Source organism: Salvia miltiorrhiza, chromosome 1 (genome assembly GCF_028751815.1).
Source record: "Salvia miltiorrhiza cultivar Shanhuang (shh) chromosome 1, IMPLAD_Smil_shh, whole genome shotgun sequence".
NCBI lineage: Eukaryota > Viridiplantae > Streptophyta > Magnoliopsida > Lamiales > Lamiaceae > Salvia > Salvia miltiorrhiza.
The window spans coordinates 43069981-43084476 of record NC_080387.1 but is presented as its reverse complement, the minus strand read 5'-3'; the positions used below and the strand labels follow the sequence as shown (position 1 = coordinate 43084476).

Here is a 14496-nt window from a genome sequence, read left to right as displayed (position 1 = left end):
GCCGCCGCTAGTTAGCGACGGCAACTGCCGTCGGTAATTGTTAAAATATAAGGCAGCGTGTATTCCCTTCTTTTTTCAGTTTGCGCCGCACACGAACAGAAACCCCCCCCCCCCTTCCCCTGCTGCTGCTGCTTCCGGTCCGACCGACCGCCGCCACCGCCGACTGCCGCCGCCCAGCAGGTAACTCTCTCTCTCTCTAGATCTATATATATATATATATATATATATATATATATATCTCATTAATTTTAATTATATATATATATATAATTATTTAATTTTCACTTATATTCTTTATTGTAGTTCGACGACCTCGTTTCACCGCCTTCTTCACGACACCCGCCGAAAACCACCACCGTACGCTTCTCTTATTTATTTATTTAATTATTTAATTATGAATTTATTTATGTATTTAATTATATATTAATTAAATAGATTTATTTGTTATATATAGTTAATTAATTTATAGTAATTGATTTTGTTTATAACTAAATTATATGAAGCATGATTAATTTTAAATTATATTAATCCATTTAATATATGTTGTTAGTTTAATTTTAAATTATGAAGCATGATTAATTTTAAATTATATTAATTTTAATCAATTAGTTTAAGTTGTTTGTTAGAATAATTTATATATGTTGGATAATTTTGTTAAATTAAATGTTATGTGCTATGTGTTTATGAAATGTTATGTTATTATATATATTGTGGGATAGATTTAATCAATTCTTAAGGATCTTCTCCATTTGGGATAGAAATTGATTATTTCTTAAGGATCTTCTTCCAACAAATGATTATTTTTAATTTAATTATCCTGATTTTTATTGCTTTTATTTGTATTGTATTATTGCTTCGACATTGGGGGGCCGGGTAGACCTAGTATAGGCTTAGTAAATTAGGACCACTATGGTCACTATAGTTGCTGGTAGAGTCGAGCACTTGGTAGTTAGGATAGTGGGGTTATGCTGTCGAAATTTTGTTAGATTTCAAGTAATTTATTATATTTTATTTGTTTTTTTCAATTAGAATTTGCAAGAATGAGTGATAATCGTATGTGGATCGTACTGCATTTGAACCGGGGCTTGAGTTTTTCCTTGAGTGGGCGAGAAATCAAACGGCGTACACAGATGGACAAGGTAACATTAGGTGCCCGTGTAAGAAGTGCAAGAATCAAGCGTATTTAGATGTACCTACGGTCAAAAAACATGTTAGTAGGCGTGGATTTGTCCTGAATTACAAAGTTTGGGTTTGCCGTCGGTAATTAACGATTTTTTTGTAGTGTTCGCAGTATAGTTCCTTTTCACAAGCATAATTGTTTCTTCTTGTTATTTTTTGCATCTAAAATAAAATAAAATAATGGATACATATATGAAATGTGGGGAATGATGACTTCCAAACCAACTAGTTATGCTTTGAAAGCGTATACTAAAATTTGTTTTAAGAATAAAGAGATGGTTTCATATCCTTTTCACTCGAGTTCGTAGGAAAACAGTTAATAAATTAAAACCGAATTTACTTGAAAAGAATTTATTTAGTCAACGTGCAATAAAAACAATCAAGTTAAATAATGTAAAAGAATTGAATAAACATTATATAACTGCATGGGGTTAACAATATAGACATATGAATTAAGCAATTCCACCTAAAAAAAGTATTAGTTGCAACTTTATCCATGCATATATATTACTAAACGGCATGGGTGGACGCAGAAAAAATCATTGGTGTATTTCTAAACTTTAAGTTTGAGATTTCTAAAAGTTACTCTAATTAACATGCAATAATTCAAACAAATTAAATACTGATAATTTAATAATTACAATAGAATAATTTTCTTAAAAAATTGTTTGGTGGGGGCTTAAGCCTCCCCTAGCCCTTACTGGTTCGCCACTACATATAACTCAATTCCTGATATTTTATGGGCCATAACAAAAAAATAAATAAATAAATAAATAAACATTACTAAATTCTTTTTAATCATATCGATCAAATTTGTCTAAACCCTTTCCAATCGGACCCAAAAGAAAAGAAATAACTAATACATAAAATTCATTGTCGCCAAATTCTTAACTTTATTATTGTTCAATAACTAGAGTACATACAATGATACAATAAAATGTATTTAAGTTGATCTCCTCTACTTATGACTCCAATACATAATTAAACAGCCGTAGTATTATGAAACTTATTAAATGAAGACAATATGATTAATTCGTGATTATTGATATGATATCATTCCTTGGTAGGCGAGGCACCGACACGAAAATCACATTGCAAAGACCTTCTTTGAAGCTGGGACAATAAGGCAAGCTTCTCTTGGTGTAGGAGGCAAGCTTGCTTCCTCAATTTCTCATTCTCTTCATAGATGTTGATGTTCTCCATGTACAACTTCAAATTCTTCAACTCTATGTCGTTCTCCATCTTTTCTTCCCGTCGCCTGTATAACGTTCATGATTTTATTTTAAATAAGTATAATTAACTTTGTTTCTACAACAACATATATATATATATCGTACGTACCTTGATAGTCGGAAAACACGAACTCTAATTCGCCTTGGTTTAGTGGAGAAAAGGAGCACTTGTGTCCCTCCATTGCCACTAGAACACATTTTTGATCTATACTTTGTTTTTAATTGAGTGATGGCTGTTTTTTTTTAATGGTGTATGTCTATATATACACCTTGTAAGTTGAATAAATGGGGTATAGGAATGGGATGGATGAAAATATGAAGTTGTCAATTTTAATGAATGTGAAGGCATGTGTGTGCACAAAATGAGGGAGGGCTAAAAATTCAAGAATGGTAATGATGATAATCATTACAAGAAGCTGTCAACCCCATCCACACGTAATCATGCATGAAGAAAAAAAAGAGCCTAAGGTGTACTAGGAATGCTCTTCTTTTAGCCGCCTTGCTTTTACCTTCTTTGGCTTCTTCACCCACAAATTTACTATGGACTTCGTATTTATCGATCATAAGATTTAGAGCACCTCCAACGCGGGGGAGGGGGGCGTGCGGCACACTACGCTGGGCCGCATGCTGATGTGTCCCCCCGACTCGTGCTGGGCCTGATGCATCGTGCCGGCGCTTTGGGAAAGAAATGACAGGCGCGTGATAGCACACGCGATTAAAAAAAATAAAAATTAAAAAATCAAATCTGAATATATTTTTTAGCTTTATTTATTTTTATTTTTTTTAAAAACTAACTGTTGAAAACGGCTCTTACCTTTTTTCTGTTTTCTTTTTTAATTTCCTTTCATCCTTTATAAATACTATTTCTTCTCTACTTCTTTTTCTACATTCAATATAACAATTCCCTCTTCTTCCCTCACTTTTCGATCTTATTCTTTCATATAATTAATTCAAAAAATCGATCGCCAATTTGACGACTACATGAAGAATTACGCTCAAGGCTGATCAGGTATTCCTAGTTTTAACCTGATGATGGGGTTCACATCTTTCTCTCAAGGCTCGAATATCTCTTTGCGGGCTCTCTTCCAACCCCGGCGAACCCAAGGCCAATCGTTAAAGACGACGATGTCGAAGCCTCGAAGCCAAAGACGTTGAAGCCCCATACCGAGTACACCTCGACAGAGACGGAGCTCATTTATATTTTGTGGGCGGAGGCTAGCCACGACTCAATAATGGGGAGGGGCCAAAAGGCTACCCAATATTGGGGAGATATCACCCGGAGATTCAATGACACCAAATCTGAAGGGGGCTTCTGTTCGTGACAACAGGCCAATCAAGTCTCACTTTCAACGCGTCCAAAAGGACGTTAAGTTGTGGGAGGCAATCAACGGGAAATGTAAAGTCAAATGGGGTAATGGAATGAGTGATGAGCAAATCACTAAACAGGCGCAAGAGATATACGAGGCCAACATTGGAATCAGATTCAAACATTTCAAAGCTTGGATGATTTTGCGCGAATGTCACAATTTCGCGTCCCAGGCCGTGCACTCATCGAAGAAGTCCAAGGGCTCAGAAAGACAGGCCATGATAACATCTTCCTAACCAAGTATCATGACGAGGCCCCAAGACCAGAAAACAACAAAGCGCGATAAAGCCAAGAGGAAGAAAGTGGAGTCCTCGTCGGAGAAGACTCAATACTACGAAGCAATGGAACGCGTCGCCAAAGGAATCGAGGAATTTAGCACCTCAACAAATTCTATCGCTGAAGCAAAAGCTAAAGCTGTAGATTTAAATTATCGTAATTCTTTTAATTAATGTTATTTCAAAATTTTAGTTATTTAAATTATTGTAATTTTTATTTTAATTAATGTAATGTTTAATTTTAATTTTAATTTTAATTAAATATTATATTTTAAAATAGAAAAATAAAAATAAGATAAAATGAAACTCTAATTTATAGCGCTTTTTTTTTAATAGAGTCAATGCATTGCAGATGAGAGGCTCTATGGTGAGGACCACCTTATATAGATACAAATCCACCTTACTCAATATGGGGGCACGTGCCCCAACAACTTATTTTTTTATTATTAATTATATATGTATATTTATACAAATTTTATTATATACTTATCTCATATTGCCAATGCCAAACTTAAATCAACACGGCAACATGTGCCCCTAGACCCAACTTCTTTATTTTTTATATTAAATATTTAATCATATCTGCTAGTGCTAGAAATTGAGATATTTTATACATACATACATACATATATATATATATATATATGTATGTATAAAATATCTCAATTTCTAGCACTAGTAGATATAATTAAATATTTAATATTACAATATAAATTAATCAGCTGACAATCTTCCAACAATTATGTTTTATTTTTGATTTATTGAATTATACTCTCTCCGTCTCACAAAAACATGAACGTTTTTCCATTTTGGGGCGTCTCACAAAAGCATGAACATTACTATTTTTGGAAATTGTCCCCTTATTTTTCATCCCTTCTTTTTACACTTATTTAGAAAAAAACCATTATGGCCCACCACTATCTTTTCTTAATTAATTCATTACTCTCACAACACTTTTTAAAGTGGGACCCCTTTTTCACTCACTTTAACTCTCAACTAACATTTCTTAAGACCCGTGTCATTTCTCTTTGTTCATGTTTTTGTGAGACAGAGAGAGTATGATTTTAGGTTTATAAAAGAGCATTGGAACCATAATTATTGAAAAAAATTATAATTGTGCCAACTCAAGTAGGGACGGTTTTGATGCAAAAGACCTTTCTACAGACCCGGGTTAAGAATTCATATTTTGAATTATAATCCAAATATTCGAGATGGAGTTCTAAGGGATATTCAACGTATTATATATATATATATATATATATATATATATATATATATATATAGGGTGCGGTTATAGTGAGAACCACAATTATCGTGAGAACATAAGAACCAATAAAATTACTGCATCTGCTATACAAATTAATGCATCCGCTATTAAATTTAATGCATCCGAAAAAAATACTCCCTCCGTCCGCCAAGATTATGTCACAATTACTATATTGGGCGTCCGCCAAGATTATGTCAATTTCCTTTTATGGCAATGGTCCCACCATCCTCTTTAATATTTTATCCTTACTAACACTCTTTATTTACAAAAAAACCACTCAAAATTCAATCTCAACCACTCATCTCATAAAGTGGTGGGACCCTTTCTCCACTACATCAAAATCATCACCAATTTTATTAAATCCCGTGCCCAAGCAAATTGCCATAATCTTGGCGGACGGAGGGAGTAATTTTTTTGCTCCTTTCAGGATTCGAACCCAGCACCTGCATCCATCCACCAAGATGATGCATCCACCGTAGATCTTGATGATCGAATGGCTTAAAATGGTTCTCCGTTCTTATTTTATTAGTGGTTCTTATTTGAACCTCTTCATATATATATATATATATATATATATATATATATATATATATATATAGGGTATGGTTAATATAAAAACCCCTCTTAAGATGAAAACTAGGAACCAATTTAAAACCATTGATTTAAATAAAACTAGCATTTGCACCCCGTGCAATGCACGGGAAATATTTTTATATTTCTAAATTTATATAAAATTGATAACAACTCAATATCACATTTATACATATAATAAAAAAAAATTAACTTTAACTAATTAAATATATTTTATTGAATATTGAAAAAAAAAAGAATCCACAATAATAAAAAAATTGATATTATGTAAATAAAAAAAATAAGTTAAAAAATAAAAAATTTAAACAATTAAAAAAATTATTCAAAAAAAATGAGAGGAGAGATAATTTTTTAAAATCTTAATTTTTAAATAAATATAAATTTTATATTATAAATAAAATATATCAAATTAAAGTTCTTATCACAATCTTTAATTTAATATGCATATTAAATATTTTATAATTAAACGAATTTCAAAAATTTTGAAAGGAACAAACAAAGAAATAAAAAGATAAAGAAAAAGAAAATAAAACCCCTTTTATAGATTCTAGAACTGTAAATAAACGTTTGTTAGAAATGTGAGTTAGTTGACTTAAATATTTTAATATTTTATTTTAAATTATGAATAGTAAAAAAAAAGTTTACAAAATTAAAAAATAATGAAAAATGAATTAAAGAATAGATTTAGTAAAAAAAAGATGAGAGAGGAGAGAGAAATTTTTAAAATTTTAATATTTAAACTAATATAATTTTTACATTTTAAATCTTATATTTACATAAACTATATCAAATTAAAGCTCTTATCGTGATCTTTAATTTGATAGGCATATTGAATATTTTATAATTAATCGAATTTCATAATTTTAGAAATAAATAAAACAAAAAAATAAGAAGTTAAAGAAAAGAAAATGAAAAGAATAAATAGAGTTTATAAATAAATCTTCAATTTTGTCTTAACTACAAAATCGCCATTCAATTTTCAAATTGATTTGAAATCAATTTCTAATTGAAAACTGCTGTTTTAATATAGTATAGATAGAGGGCTGAGATTAAACTACATATGCACAATTTCGATTGCATAGATGCACAGTTTCGATTGCATAGATGCACAATTTCGATTTTGCTTGAGTATTTTGCATTGTTTGTTTCAATTGCATAAATTGCATATTTTTTAATTGCACAGTAAAATATAATAGATGCACAGTTTCTTTTGTTGACTAAATCCTAACCACTAGATCTAATATTTAAAAGGTCAAGATTAGGTTCCTAGTTCTCATTTTAACAGAGATTTTTATTAGAACCTCTTCCTATATATATATATATATATATATATATATATATATATATATATATATATATAGGGGAGGGATCTATAGAGATGCCTATAAAATAAAGAATGGAGAATAACTCCTTACCGTTAGATCTTGCAAAAGTAGCGGTCATGATTGAATTCGAATATCCATAAAAAAATCATGTTTAATTAATATAAATCATTTTTATATTCAAATAAGGGTAGTTCGGCCAATTAAACCACACCCAAAATCTGAAACATATCTCACTTCCGAAAATAAAGCAAACCCCTTTCTTCCATTATTCCATAGATTTTTACAGTTTTCGAAAAAGACAATCCATTGCAGACAAACGATTTAGAGAGCAAAAGAATTTTGAAGAAGGTCGCCGGCGGTGAGTTCATTCAGTTTTTGGAAAGATTGGAACCGCTTATTTCATTTATTCAGTTTTTTTAAAAAGATTCGAATGTGGGTAAACCATTGCCGATCTTGATTTCTATTGCACTTTTTTGTTGTACTATGTTGATTACTTTTTCATTCGAAACTCCATCTGTCTTTTTTATATAAAAAATGTGTAGATCTAAAATGTTTTGTTGTTTCTAATGTTGAGATGCACTAAAAAATAAAGCTTCGAAAATGACATAGTATATACTAAGCAAAAAGTCAGTCTACATGATGCACTAGAATTTACTTTACTATTTCATTTAACTATTTATATTTTACAAATGTTTCGAATTTTTGAATGAAATTACTCTGTATTCATTGTTTTTTTTATTAAGTTTAAATTAAGAAGTTGTATATTGATTTCTATACTGTATTTATTTTTTATTTCGTTGGTTCTGGTATTTGTCTTTTGATGTCTCAAGGATATTCCTTTTTTTTTTTTTTTTCTGTAATTCATTTGCTTATATTTTGGGTGGTTCTTTTATGTAATTACCTCGAGAATTGGCTCACAAATTGTTTCAAATGATGTGTTTTTTTATAGATTTTCCATCTCATCCATGGTCCTAGCAGCACCTAGAAGGGTTTGTGGGAATTAAGGTTTGTAGCTGTAATTCTCTGAATTTTGCGAGAAAACTCAGCAAGGACATTTATTGTTGGATTGCATACTATGGAATATTCTTCAAGATGATTAAGCATTACAACTCAAGAGATAATGCGATAAGTAGTTTGAAGGATCGAGCAGCTTGCAAGTTATGCTACGGTGCTACCTACACTTTTTTCATGTTCTTTTCCAGTTGAGTGTTTGTATATTGTTAATTGAAAAGTAGTTTTTTTTTTTTTTTTTTTTTGATCGGGCAAAGTCATGTTAGATGTTAGTAGTTAGATGTTAGATGTTTAGGTATGACATTTGAAAATTTAATATTTAATAATTTGTCATTAAAAAGTTTTGGTTGTTTGAAACTAGAGTGATTTGCTGATTGATAAAACAATCCTCAAGTGTGTAATTTTGAAGTTATAATCTTTTTTCAAACTCAAACTCATTATTTGTTCATTTATAAATTAAATTCTGTGCATTCATTGAAAAAATATATTTCGTTCATTGACAAATTGTGGTTATTAGTTACGAAATAATATTGTTGACATCTGACTGAAAATTTTAAAATTTTTATACAAAAAATATTTCGAACAAAATGTAAAAAGTTACGAACATATAAATAAAATTTTTGAATTTTATTTGCTGAAATGTTAAAATATTTTACAAAAAATATTTCAAACGAAACGTAAAAAAGTTATGAACAGCTAAATAAAATTTTCAAATTTTATTTGCTGAAATGTTAAAATATTTTACAAAAAATATCATCTGACTGAAAATTTTAAAATTTTTATACAAAAAATATTTCGAACAAAATGTAAAAAAGTTACGAACATCTAAATAAAATTTTTGAATTTTATTTGCTGAAATGTTAAAATATTTTACAAAAAATATTTCGAACGAAACGTAAAATAAAATTTTCAAATTTTATTTGCTGAAATGTTAAAATATTTTACAAAAAATATTTAGAACAAGTTTTAAAAAGTTACGAACATCTAAAATAAAATTTTTGAATTTTACTTATGTTGTGATAAAATAAATCATACCAGTAAACTACAAAAAAAAAAGTCTTACATATGTTGAATATATAAGAAAGGAACCAATTTTTTTTTTTGTTTTGTTTAGTGGTTTAAAAAAATGGATTAACATGAACCTTTCCGAATGAATGTGTTAAAAATATGAACATTCAAGTAAAGAAATCTGAATAATGATATTTGATTGAATTGTAAAAAATAATTGAACATAATTTTTTTTGAATAAGCGTAATAAAATTACGAACGTCTAAATAAATTATTCGAAAATATTTTTTGCAGACATATAATATTTAATAAAAACTTTTCGAACAAGGGTAACAAAACTACGAATATGTAAGTAAAAATATTCGAATTCTTAAATAACTAAATTAAAACTTCATACTTTGTGTTCATCTCTCACGGAACACGGATAATACATTCAACAATGTCAAACACTTTTAATTATTTAACCTTAATTATGAAAACGAAAACAGAAAGAAAAAGAAAAAAACGTCTAGTATAAAATATAATTCAAATTAAAAAAAGAATGAAGATATACATAACTCCTACCAAAAATAAATAAGATTCGGTCAACACTAATTAATCTATAAACAGTTACATGAAACAAGGAATTACATTAACACCCTTATCATAATTTCGAAAATTATAAATCTGAATTAATCATAACCGTGAGATTACTTAAATCTAGGGGCCCACATTCATTCTCTATTCTCAAAATACTTACCATACTCTATGGATCTTCTCCCTATATATATATATATATATATATATATATAGGGAGAGGTTCAGGAAAGAACCATAAATAAAAGAAGACCGGAGAACCATTTTCAGCCATTCGATCATCAAGATCTACGGTGGATGCATCATCTTGTTGGATGAATGCAGATCCTGGGTTCGAATCCTGAAGGGAGCATTTTTTTTATTTTTTTGAGTGCATTAATTTTAACAGCGGATGCATTAATTTTTACAGTGAATGCATTAGATTTGATGGTTCTCCCGTTCTCACAAATAATGTAGTTCTCTCTAGAGCCACACCCTATATATATATATATATATATATATGAATGAGATCATGTAGTATCCAATGCTTATAATAGATCCGTAGATTCAAATCTTAACCACACATTTATGACATGTGGCGCATCAAGATGGTGACACGTGGCAAGGAGTTTCCAATCATTTCAAGGCAAAATCTGGAGAGGGGTAAAATTGGAATGTAATTTTTGGATTTAATAATTAAAAAAATACTCCCTCCGTCCCGCTAAAAGCGGCCACATTTGTTTCGGCACGGAGATTAAGAAGGGGATTGTTATGTTTTAATTGAGTGTCAACCCACCAAAATTAGTGAGTAATTTTTAGAAAGTGGCCTACAATTGTTGACCAAATTAATGAGTAATTTTGCTATTTTTAGAAAGTGGCCTACAATTGTTGACCAAATTAGTGAGTAATTGTTGACTTAATTAAAGTAAATTTTTGCCATTTTTAGAAAGTAGCCATTTTTAATGGGACACCCAAAAAGAAAATGTGGCCACTTTTAGCGGGACGGAGGGAGTATATATTTTTTTAGATTTTCTTAAAATAGATATATTTTAGGTGCATATAGTTTCACACAAAGATGCGTAAAGTTTTCACATGAAATGCATAACTTTAAACAGAAAAATGCATTTAATTTTTACAGTTTTGGTATTTTCACCACCCCACCCCACACCACCCCCAACCCTCCCCATTACCATCCCCAAAAATAGGCATGTTTCACATGCATATAAAATCAAACAAAAATGCATAAAGTTTTCACATAAAAATGCATTAAATTATACAAAAAATGCATTTCATTTTAATAAATCTAGTATTTTCGCCACCCCACCCCTGCCCCACCCCCACCCCCACCCCCACCCCCACCCAATTTTTTTTTTTAAAAAACTGATTTTCTGACCACCGACCCCCCCACCCCCCCCCCCCACCCCCAAATTTTTTTTTTCAAAATTGATTTTCTAATTGTTGAGTCGCTGACCCACCCACCCATCCCCCCCGCCAAATTTTTTTTATATCAAAAACTGATTTTCGGACCGCTGACCCCCCCACCCACCCTCCAGCCCAAAAAAAAATTATATTTTTTCAAAAAATGTAATGCATTTTTGTGTGAAAGTATATGCATTTCTGTGCGAAAGTATATGCATGTAAAACATGTAATTTTTTTATGCATGTAAAAATCAGTTTTTCAAAAAAAAAAAATTTGGGGGGTGGGGTGGGTGGGGGGGTCAGTGGTCAGAAAATCAGTTTTTGAGAAAAATAAAATAAAATTGGTGGGGGGTGGGTGGGGGGGTGGGGGATAGGGGTGGGTCAGTGGTCAGAAAATCAGTTTTTTTAAAAAAAAAATTGGGGGGGGGGGGGTGTGGGTGGGGGTGGGGGGGGAGGGGGTGGGTGGGGGTGGGGGTGGGGTGAAATCTTATGCATTTTTATATGAAACTTTATGCATTTTTATATGAAAGTTCATGCATTCTCGTATGAAACTTTATGCATCTAAAATATACTCCCTCCGTCCGCCAAGATTATGGCAATTTGCTTGGGCACGAGATTTAATAAAATTGGTGATGATTTTGATGTAGTGGATAAATGGTCCCACCACTTTATGAGATGAGTGGTTGAGATTGAATTTTGAGTTGTTTTTTTGTAAATAAAGAGTGTTAGTAAGGATAAAATATTAAAGAGACCATTGCCATAAAAGGAAAGTGACATAATCTTGGCGGACGCCCGATATAGTAATTGTGACATAATCTTGGCGGACGGAGGGAGTATCTATTTTGAGAAAATCTAATTTTTTTATTTTTAATTTCGAAAATTAGATTCCAATTTTATCCCTCTCCAGATTTTACCTTGAAATGCCTTGCCACGTGTCACCATCTTGAAGCGTCATATGTCATAAATGTGTGGTCTAGATTTGGAGCTACAGATCTATTATAAGCTTGGATACTACCGGAACCCAACCCTATATATATATACTTTTTTTGTGCTCCCGTAACAAAAAAATTCTGAATCCGTTCCTGTATAGATAGTGCCCTTTTATAGAGCCTTGGCCTCCCATTGAAGGTGCTCTTATTATACTGTCCTATTCATTTAGGTAGCTAGTTTTGTCCATTCATTGTTAATTTGGACAAGGGAAAATGCCATTTTATGTACTAACTTTTGAATTTTATTATAATTGTAATCCAAAGTATGCAAAATTACAAATTAAATCTATATTATCAATTTATCACCGTTTTAACAATTCCATCATATAATTAGATATAAATAGGGATGGCAATGGGCCGGATCTGGACCGGATCCTGCTTGGTCCAGATCCAGATCCGAATTTTTTTACTTAGGTCCAGATCCGATCCAGATCCATTGGATCCAAAAAAATAAGATCCAGACCCAGATCCATTAGATCCACAGGGTCTCGGGTCCAGATCCATACTTTTTACTCTTTTAAAACATTTATAAATTTTGAATTAACTAAAAAAAATCGAATTTTATCTAGAGTATCAACAATTATTTAAAAATAAATATTAAATCATAACCTATATAAAAATATTAGTATAGAATTTCATAATAAGTAAGAATATGATATTCAAGTATTAAATAATATATTAGTAGATACACACTTATTTTAATTGTATATATAAAAAGGCATGAAAAATTAATTATCATATCATTACAATCAATTTTATCTCTATCTTCATCACAATATTCAGTAACAGTGGAACAATGTGTCTTCCATTTTTACATTGAAAAAAAAACAATATTATTAATATAAATAAGAGATATAATAATAATAATAATAATAATAATAATAATAATAATAATAATAATAATAATAATAATAATAATAATAATAATAATAATAATAATAATAACAAAAACTAAAATTTAAATTAAGATAAAATAAAATATTATTTTTAATAGAATTATATACATTATTTATGAAAATAGATGTTTAGATTAGTAATAGATCTTTAAGGTAGAGTTTGATAAAAATAAAATAAAATATATATTTTTTATATATAACCGGATCCGTGGGCGGATCTGGATCGGATCTGGGTCTCTAAACTTTTGCTCCAGATCCAGATCCGCAAATCTTAAGAGTAATCCAGATCCGGTCCAGATCCATCGGATCCATTTTTTACAAGGTCCAGATCCTGTAAAAAGGATCTGGACCGGATCCAGGATCCATTGCCATCCCTAGATATAAAGTCAACTTTCTGACTGATTCGATCGTAGCTGGAATTGAATATACAAAAGCTCTCAAATTAATTTTTGAATCCAACATCGATGTCACGAAACCAACTTCTTAGCATCAATTTCCCGATAAATATACTCTTTTGACGGACATCCGAAGACGAAATCGAAAGAAAGCTTCGAGGAAAACCCCAAACCATGGACTTCAGATTCCCCCCATCAAAATTTTGTAATTTGACGCAAATTAAATCTAAAGAACCTATCACACACAACTTTACACCACATAAACTTTGTTGGTCAGTTACTAGCTTTCGATGTTTGGTTGACAATTTGAAGGTACCGTTGAAATACTGTTGGCTATAGCTTGGATTTGGTTAATTATCAAAGACAAAAAAATGCTGATTGATATGTTTTCATCTACGTCAATGAAATTGATATTATGTAAAAAAAAAGTGGCATAGAAAGACGAATTCACTTTTATTTTGGTTATTGATGTGTTAGTTGGCCGAATTGATTTGACATGAGAATTGGAATTCTATCATTTGTGTTGTAATTTTCTTGTTATTGTGGGAGTGATGTTTATGCCGGATAATATACGAATTCGAATGACGTTGATCATCAATTAATTAATTATTTCAAAGGATTGATACTTAATAAAAATGAAGGAGCCAAATGGAATACGAAAGTCACTTGAGAGCTTGATAATATATTTATCTTCCTTTGATGTCATTGATCCATTTAATTGGATTCTACGAAGTGAAAGAATATTTTGATTTTGGGTTAGGTGTCCATGAAATACTGAACTTTCGTCCAATTCTGGTTTTGCACACAAATTTTGAATTGTAGCGTGATAATTACTAAACTTTAGATTTTATCTGATTTTGCTACTAATCCAAATTCTGGTCAAATATCAGGCTAATATGACGTACCAATATTTGACGTGACGTACCAACTGTTAATTTCTTATTAATAAAAAAAAGAACACAAAGCAAATAACCCAAATTGTCAATAA

The 14496-nt window shown here is 30.6% G+C and overlaps 1 long non-coding RNA gene across 1 annotated transcript; it reads left to right on the top strand.

Annotated features, from left to right (window-relative positions):
• The first annotated feature begins 7342 nt into the window (after positions 1–7342).
• On the top strand, positions 7343–8467 carry LOC131026020 (uncharacterized). The gene is made up of 2 exons (XR_009102202.1): positions 7343–7593; positions 8185–8467. It is a non-coding gene; the product is annotated as an uncharacterized LOC131026020 (long non-coding RNA).
• Positions 8468–14496: the final 6029 nt, after the last annotated feature.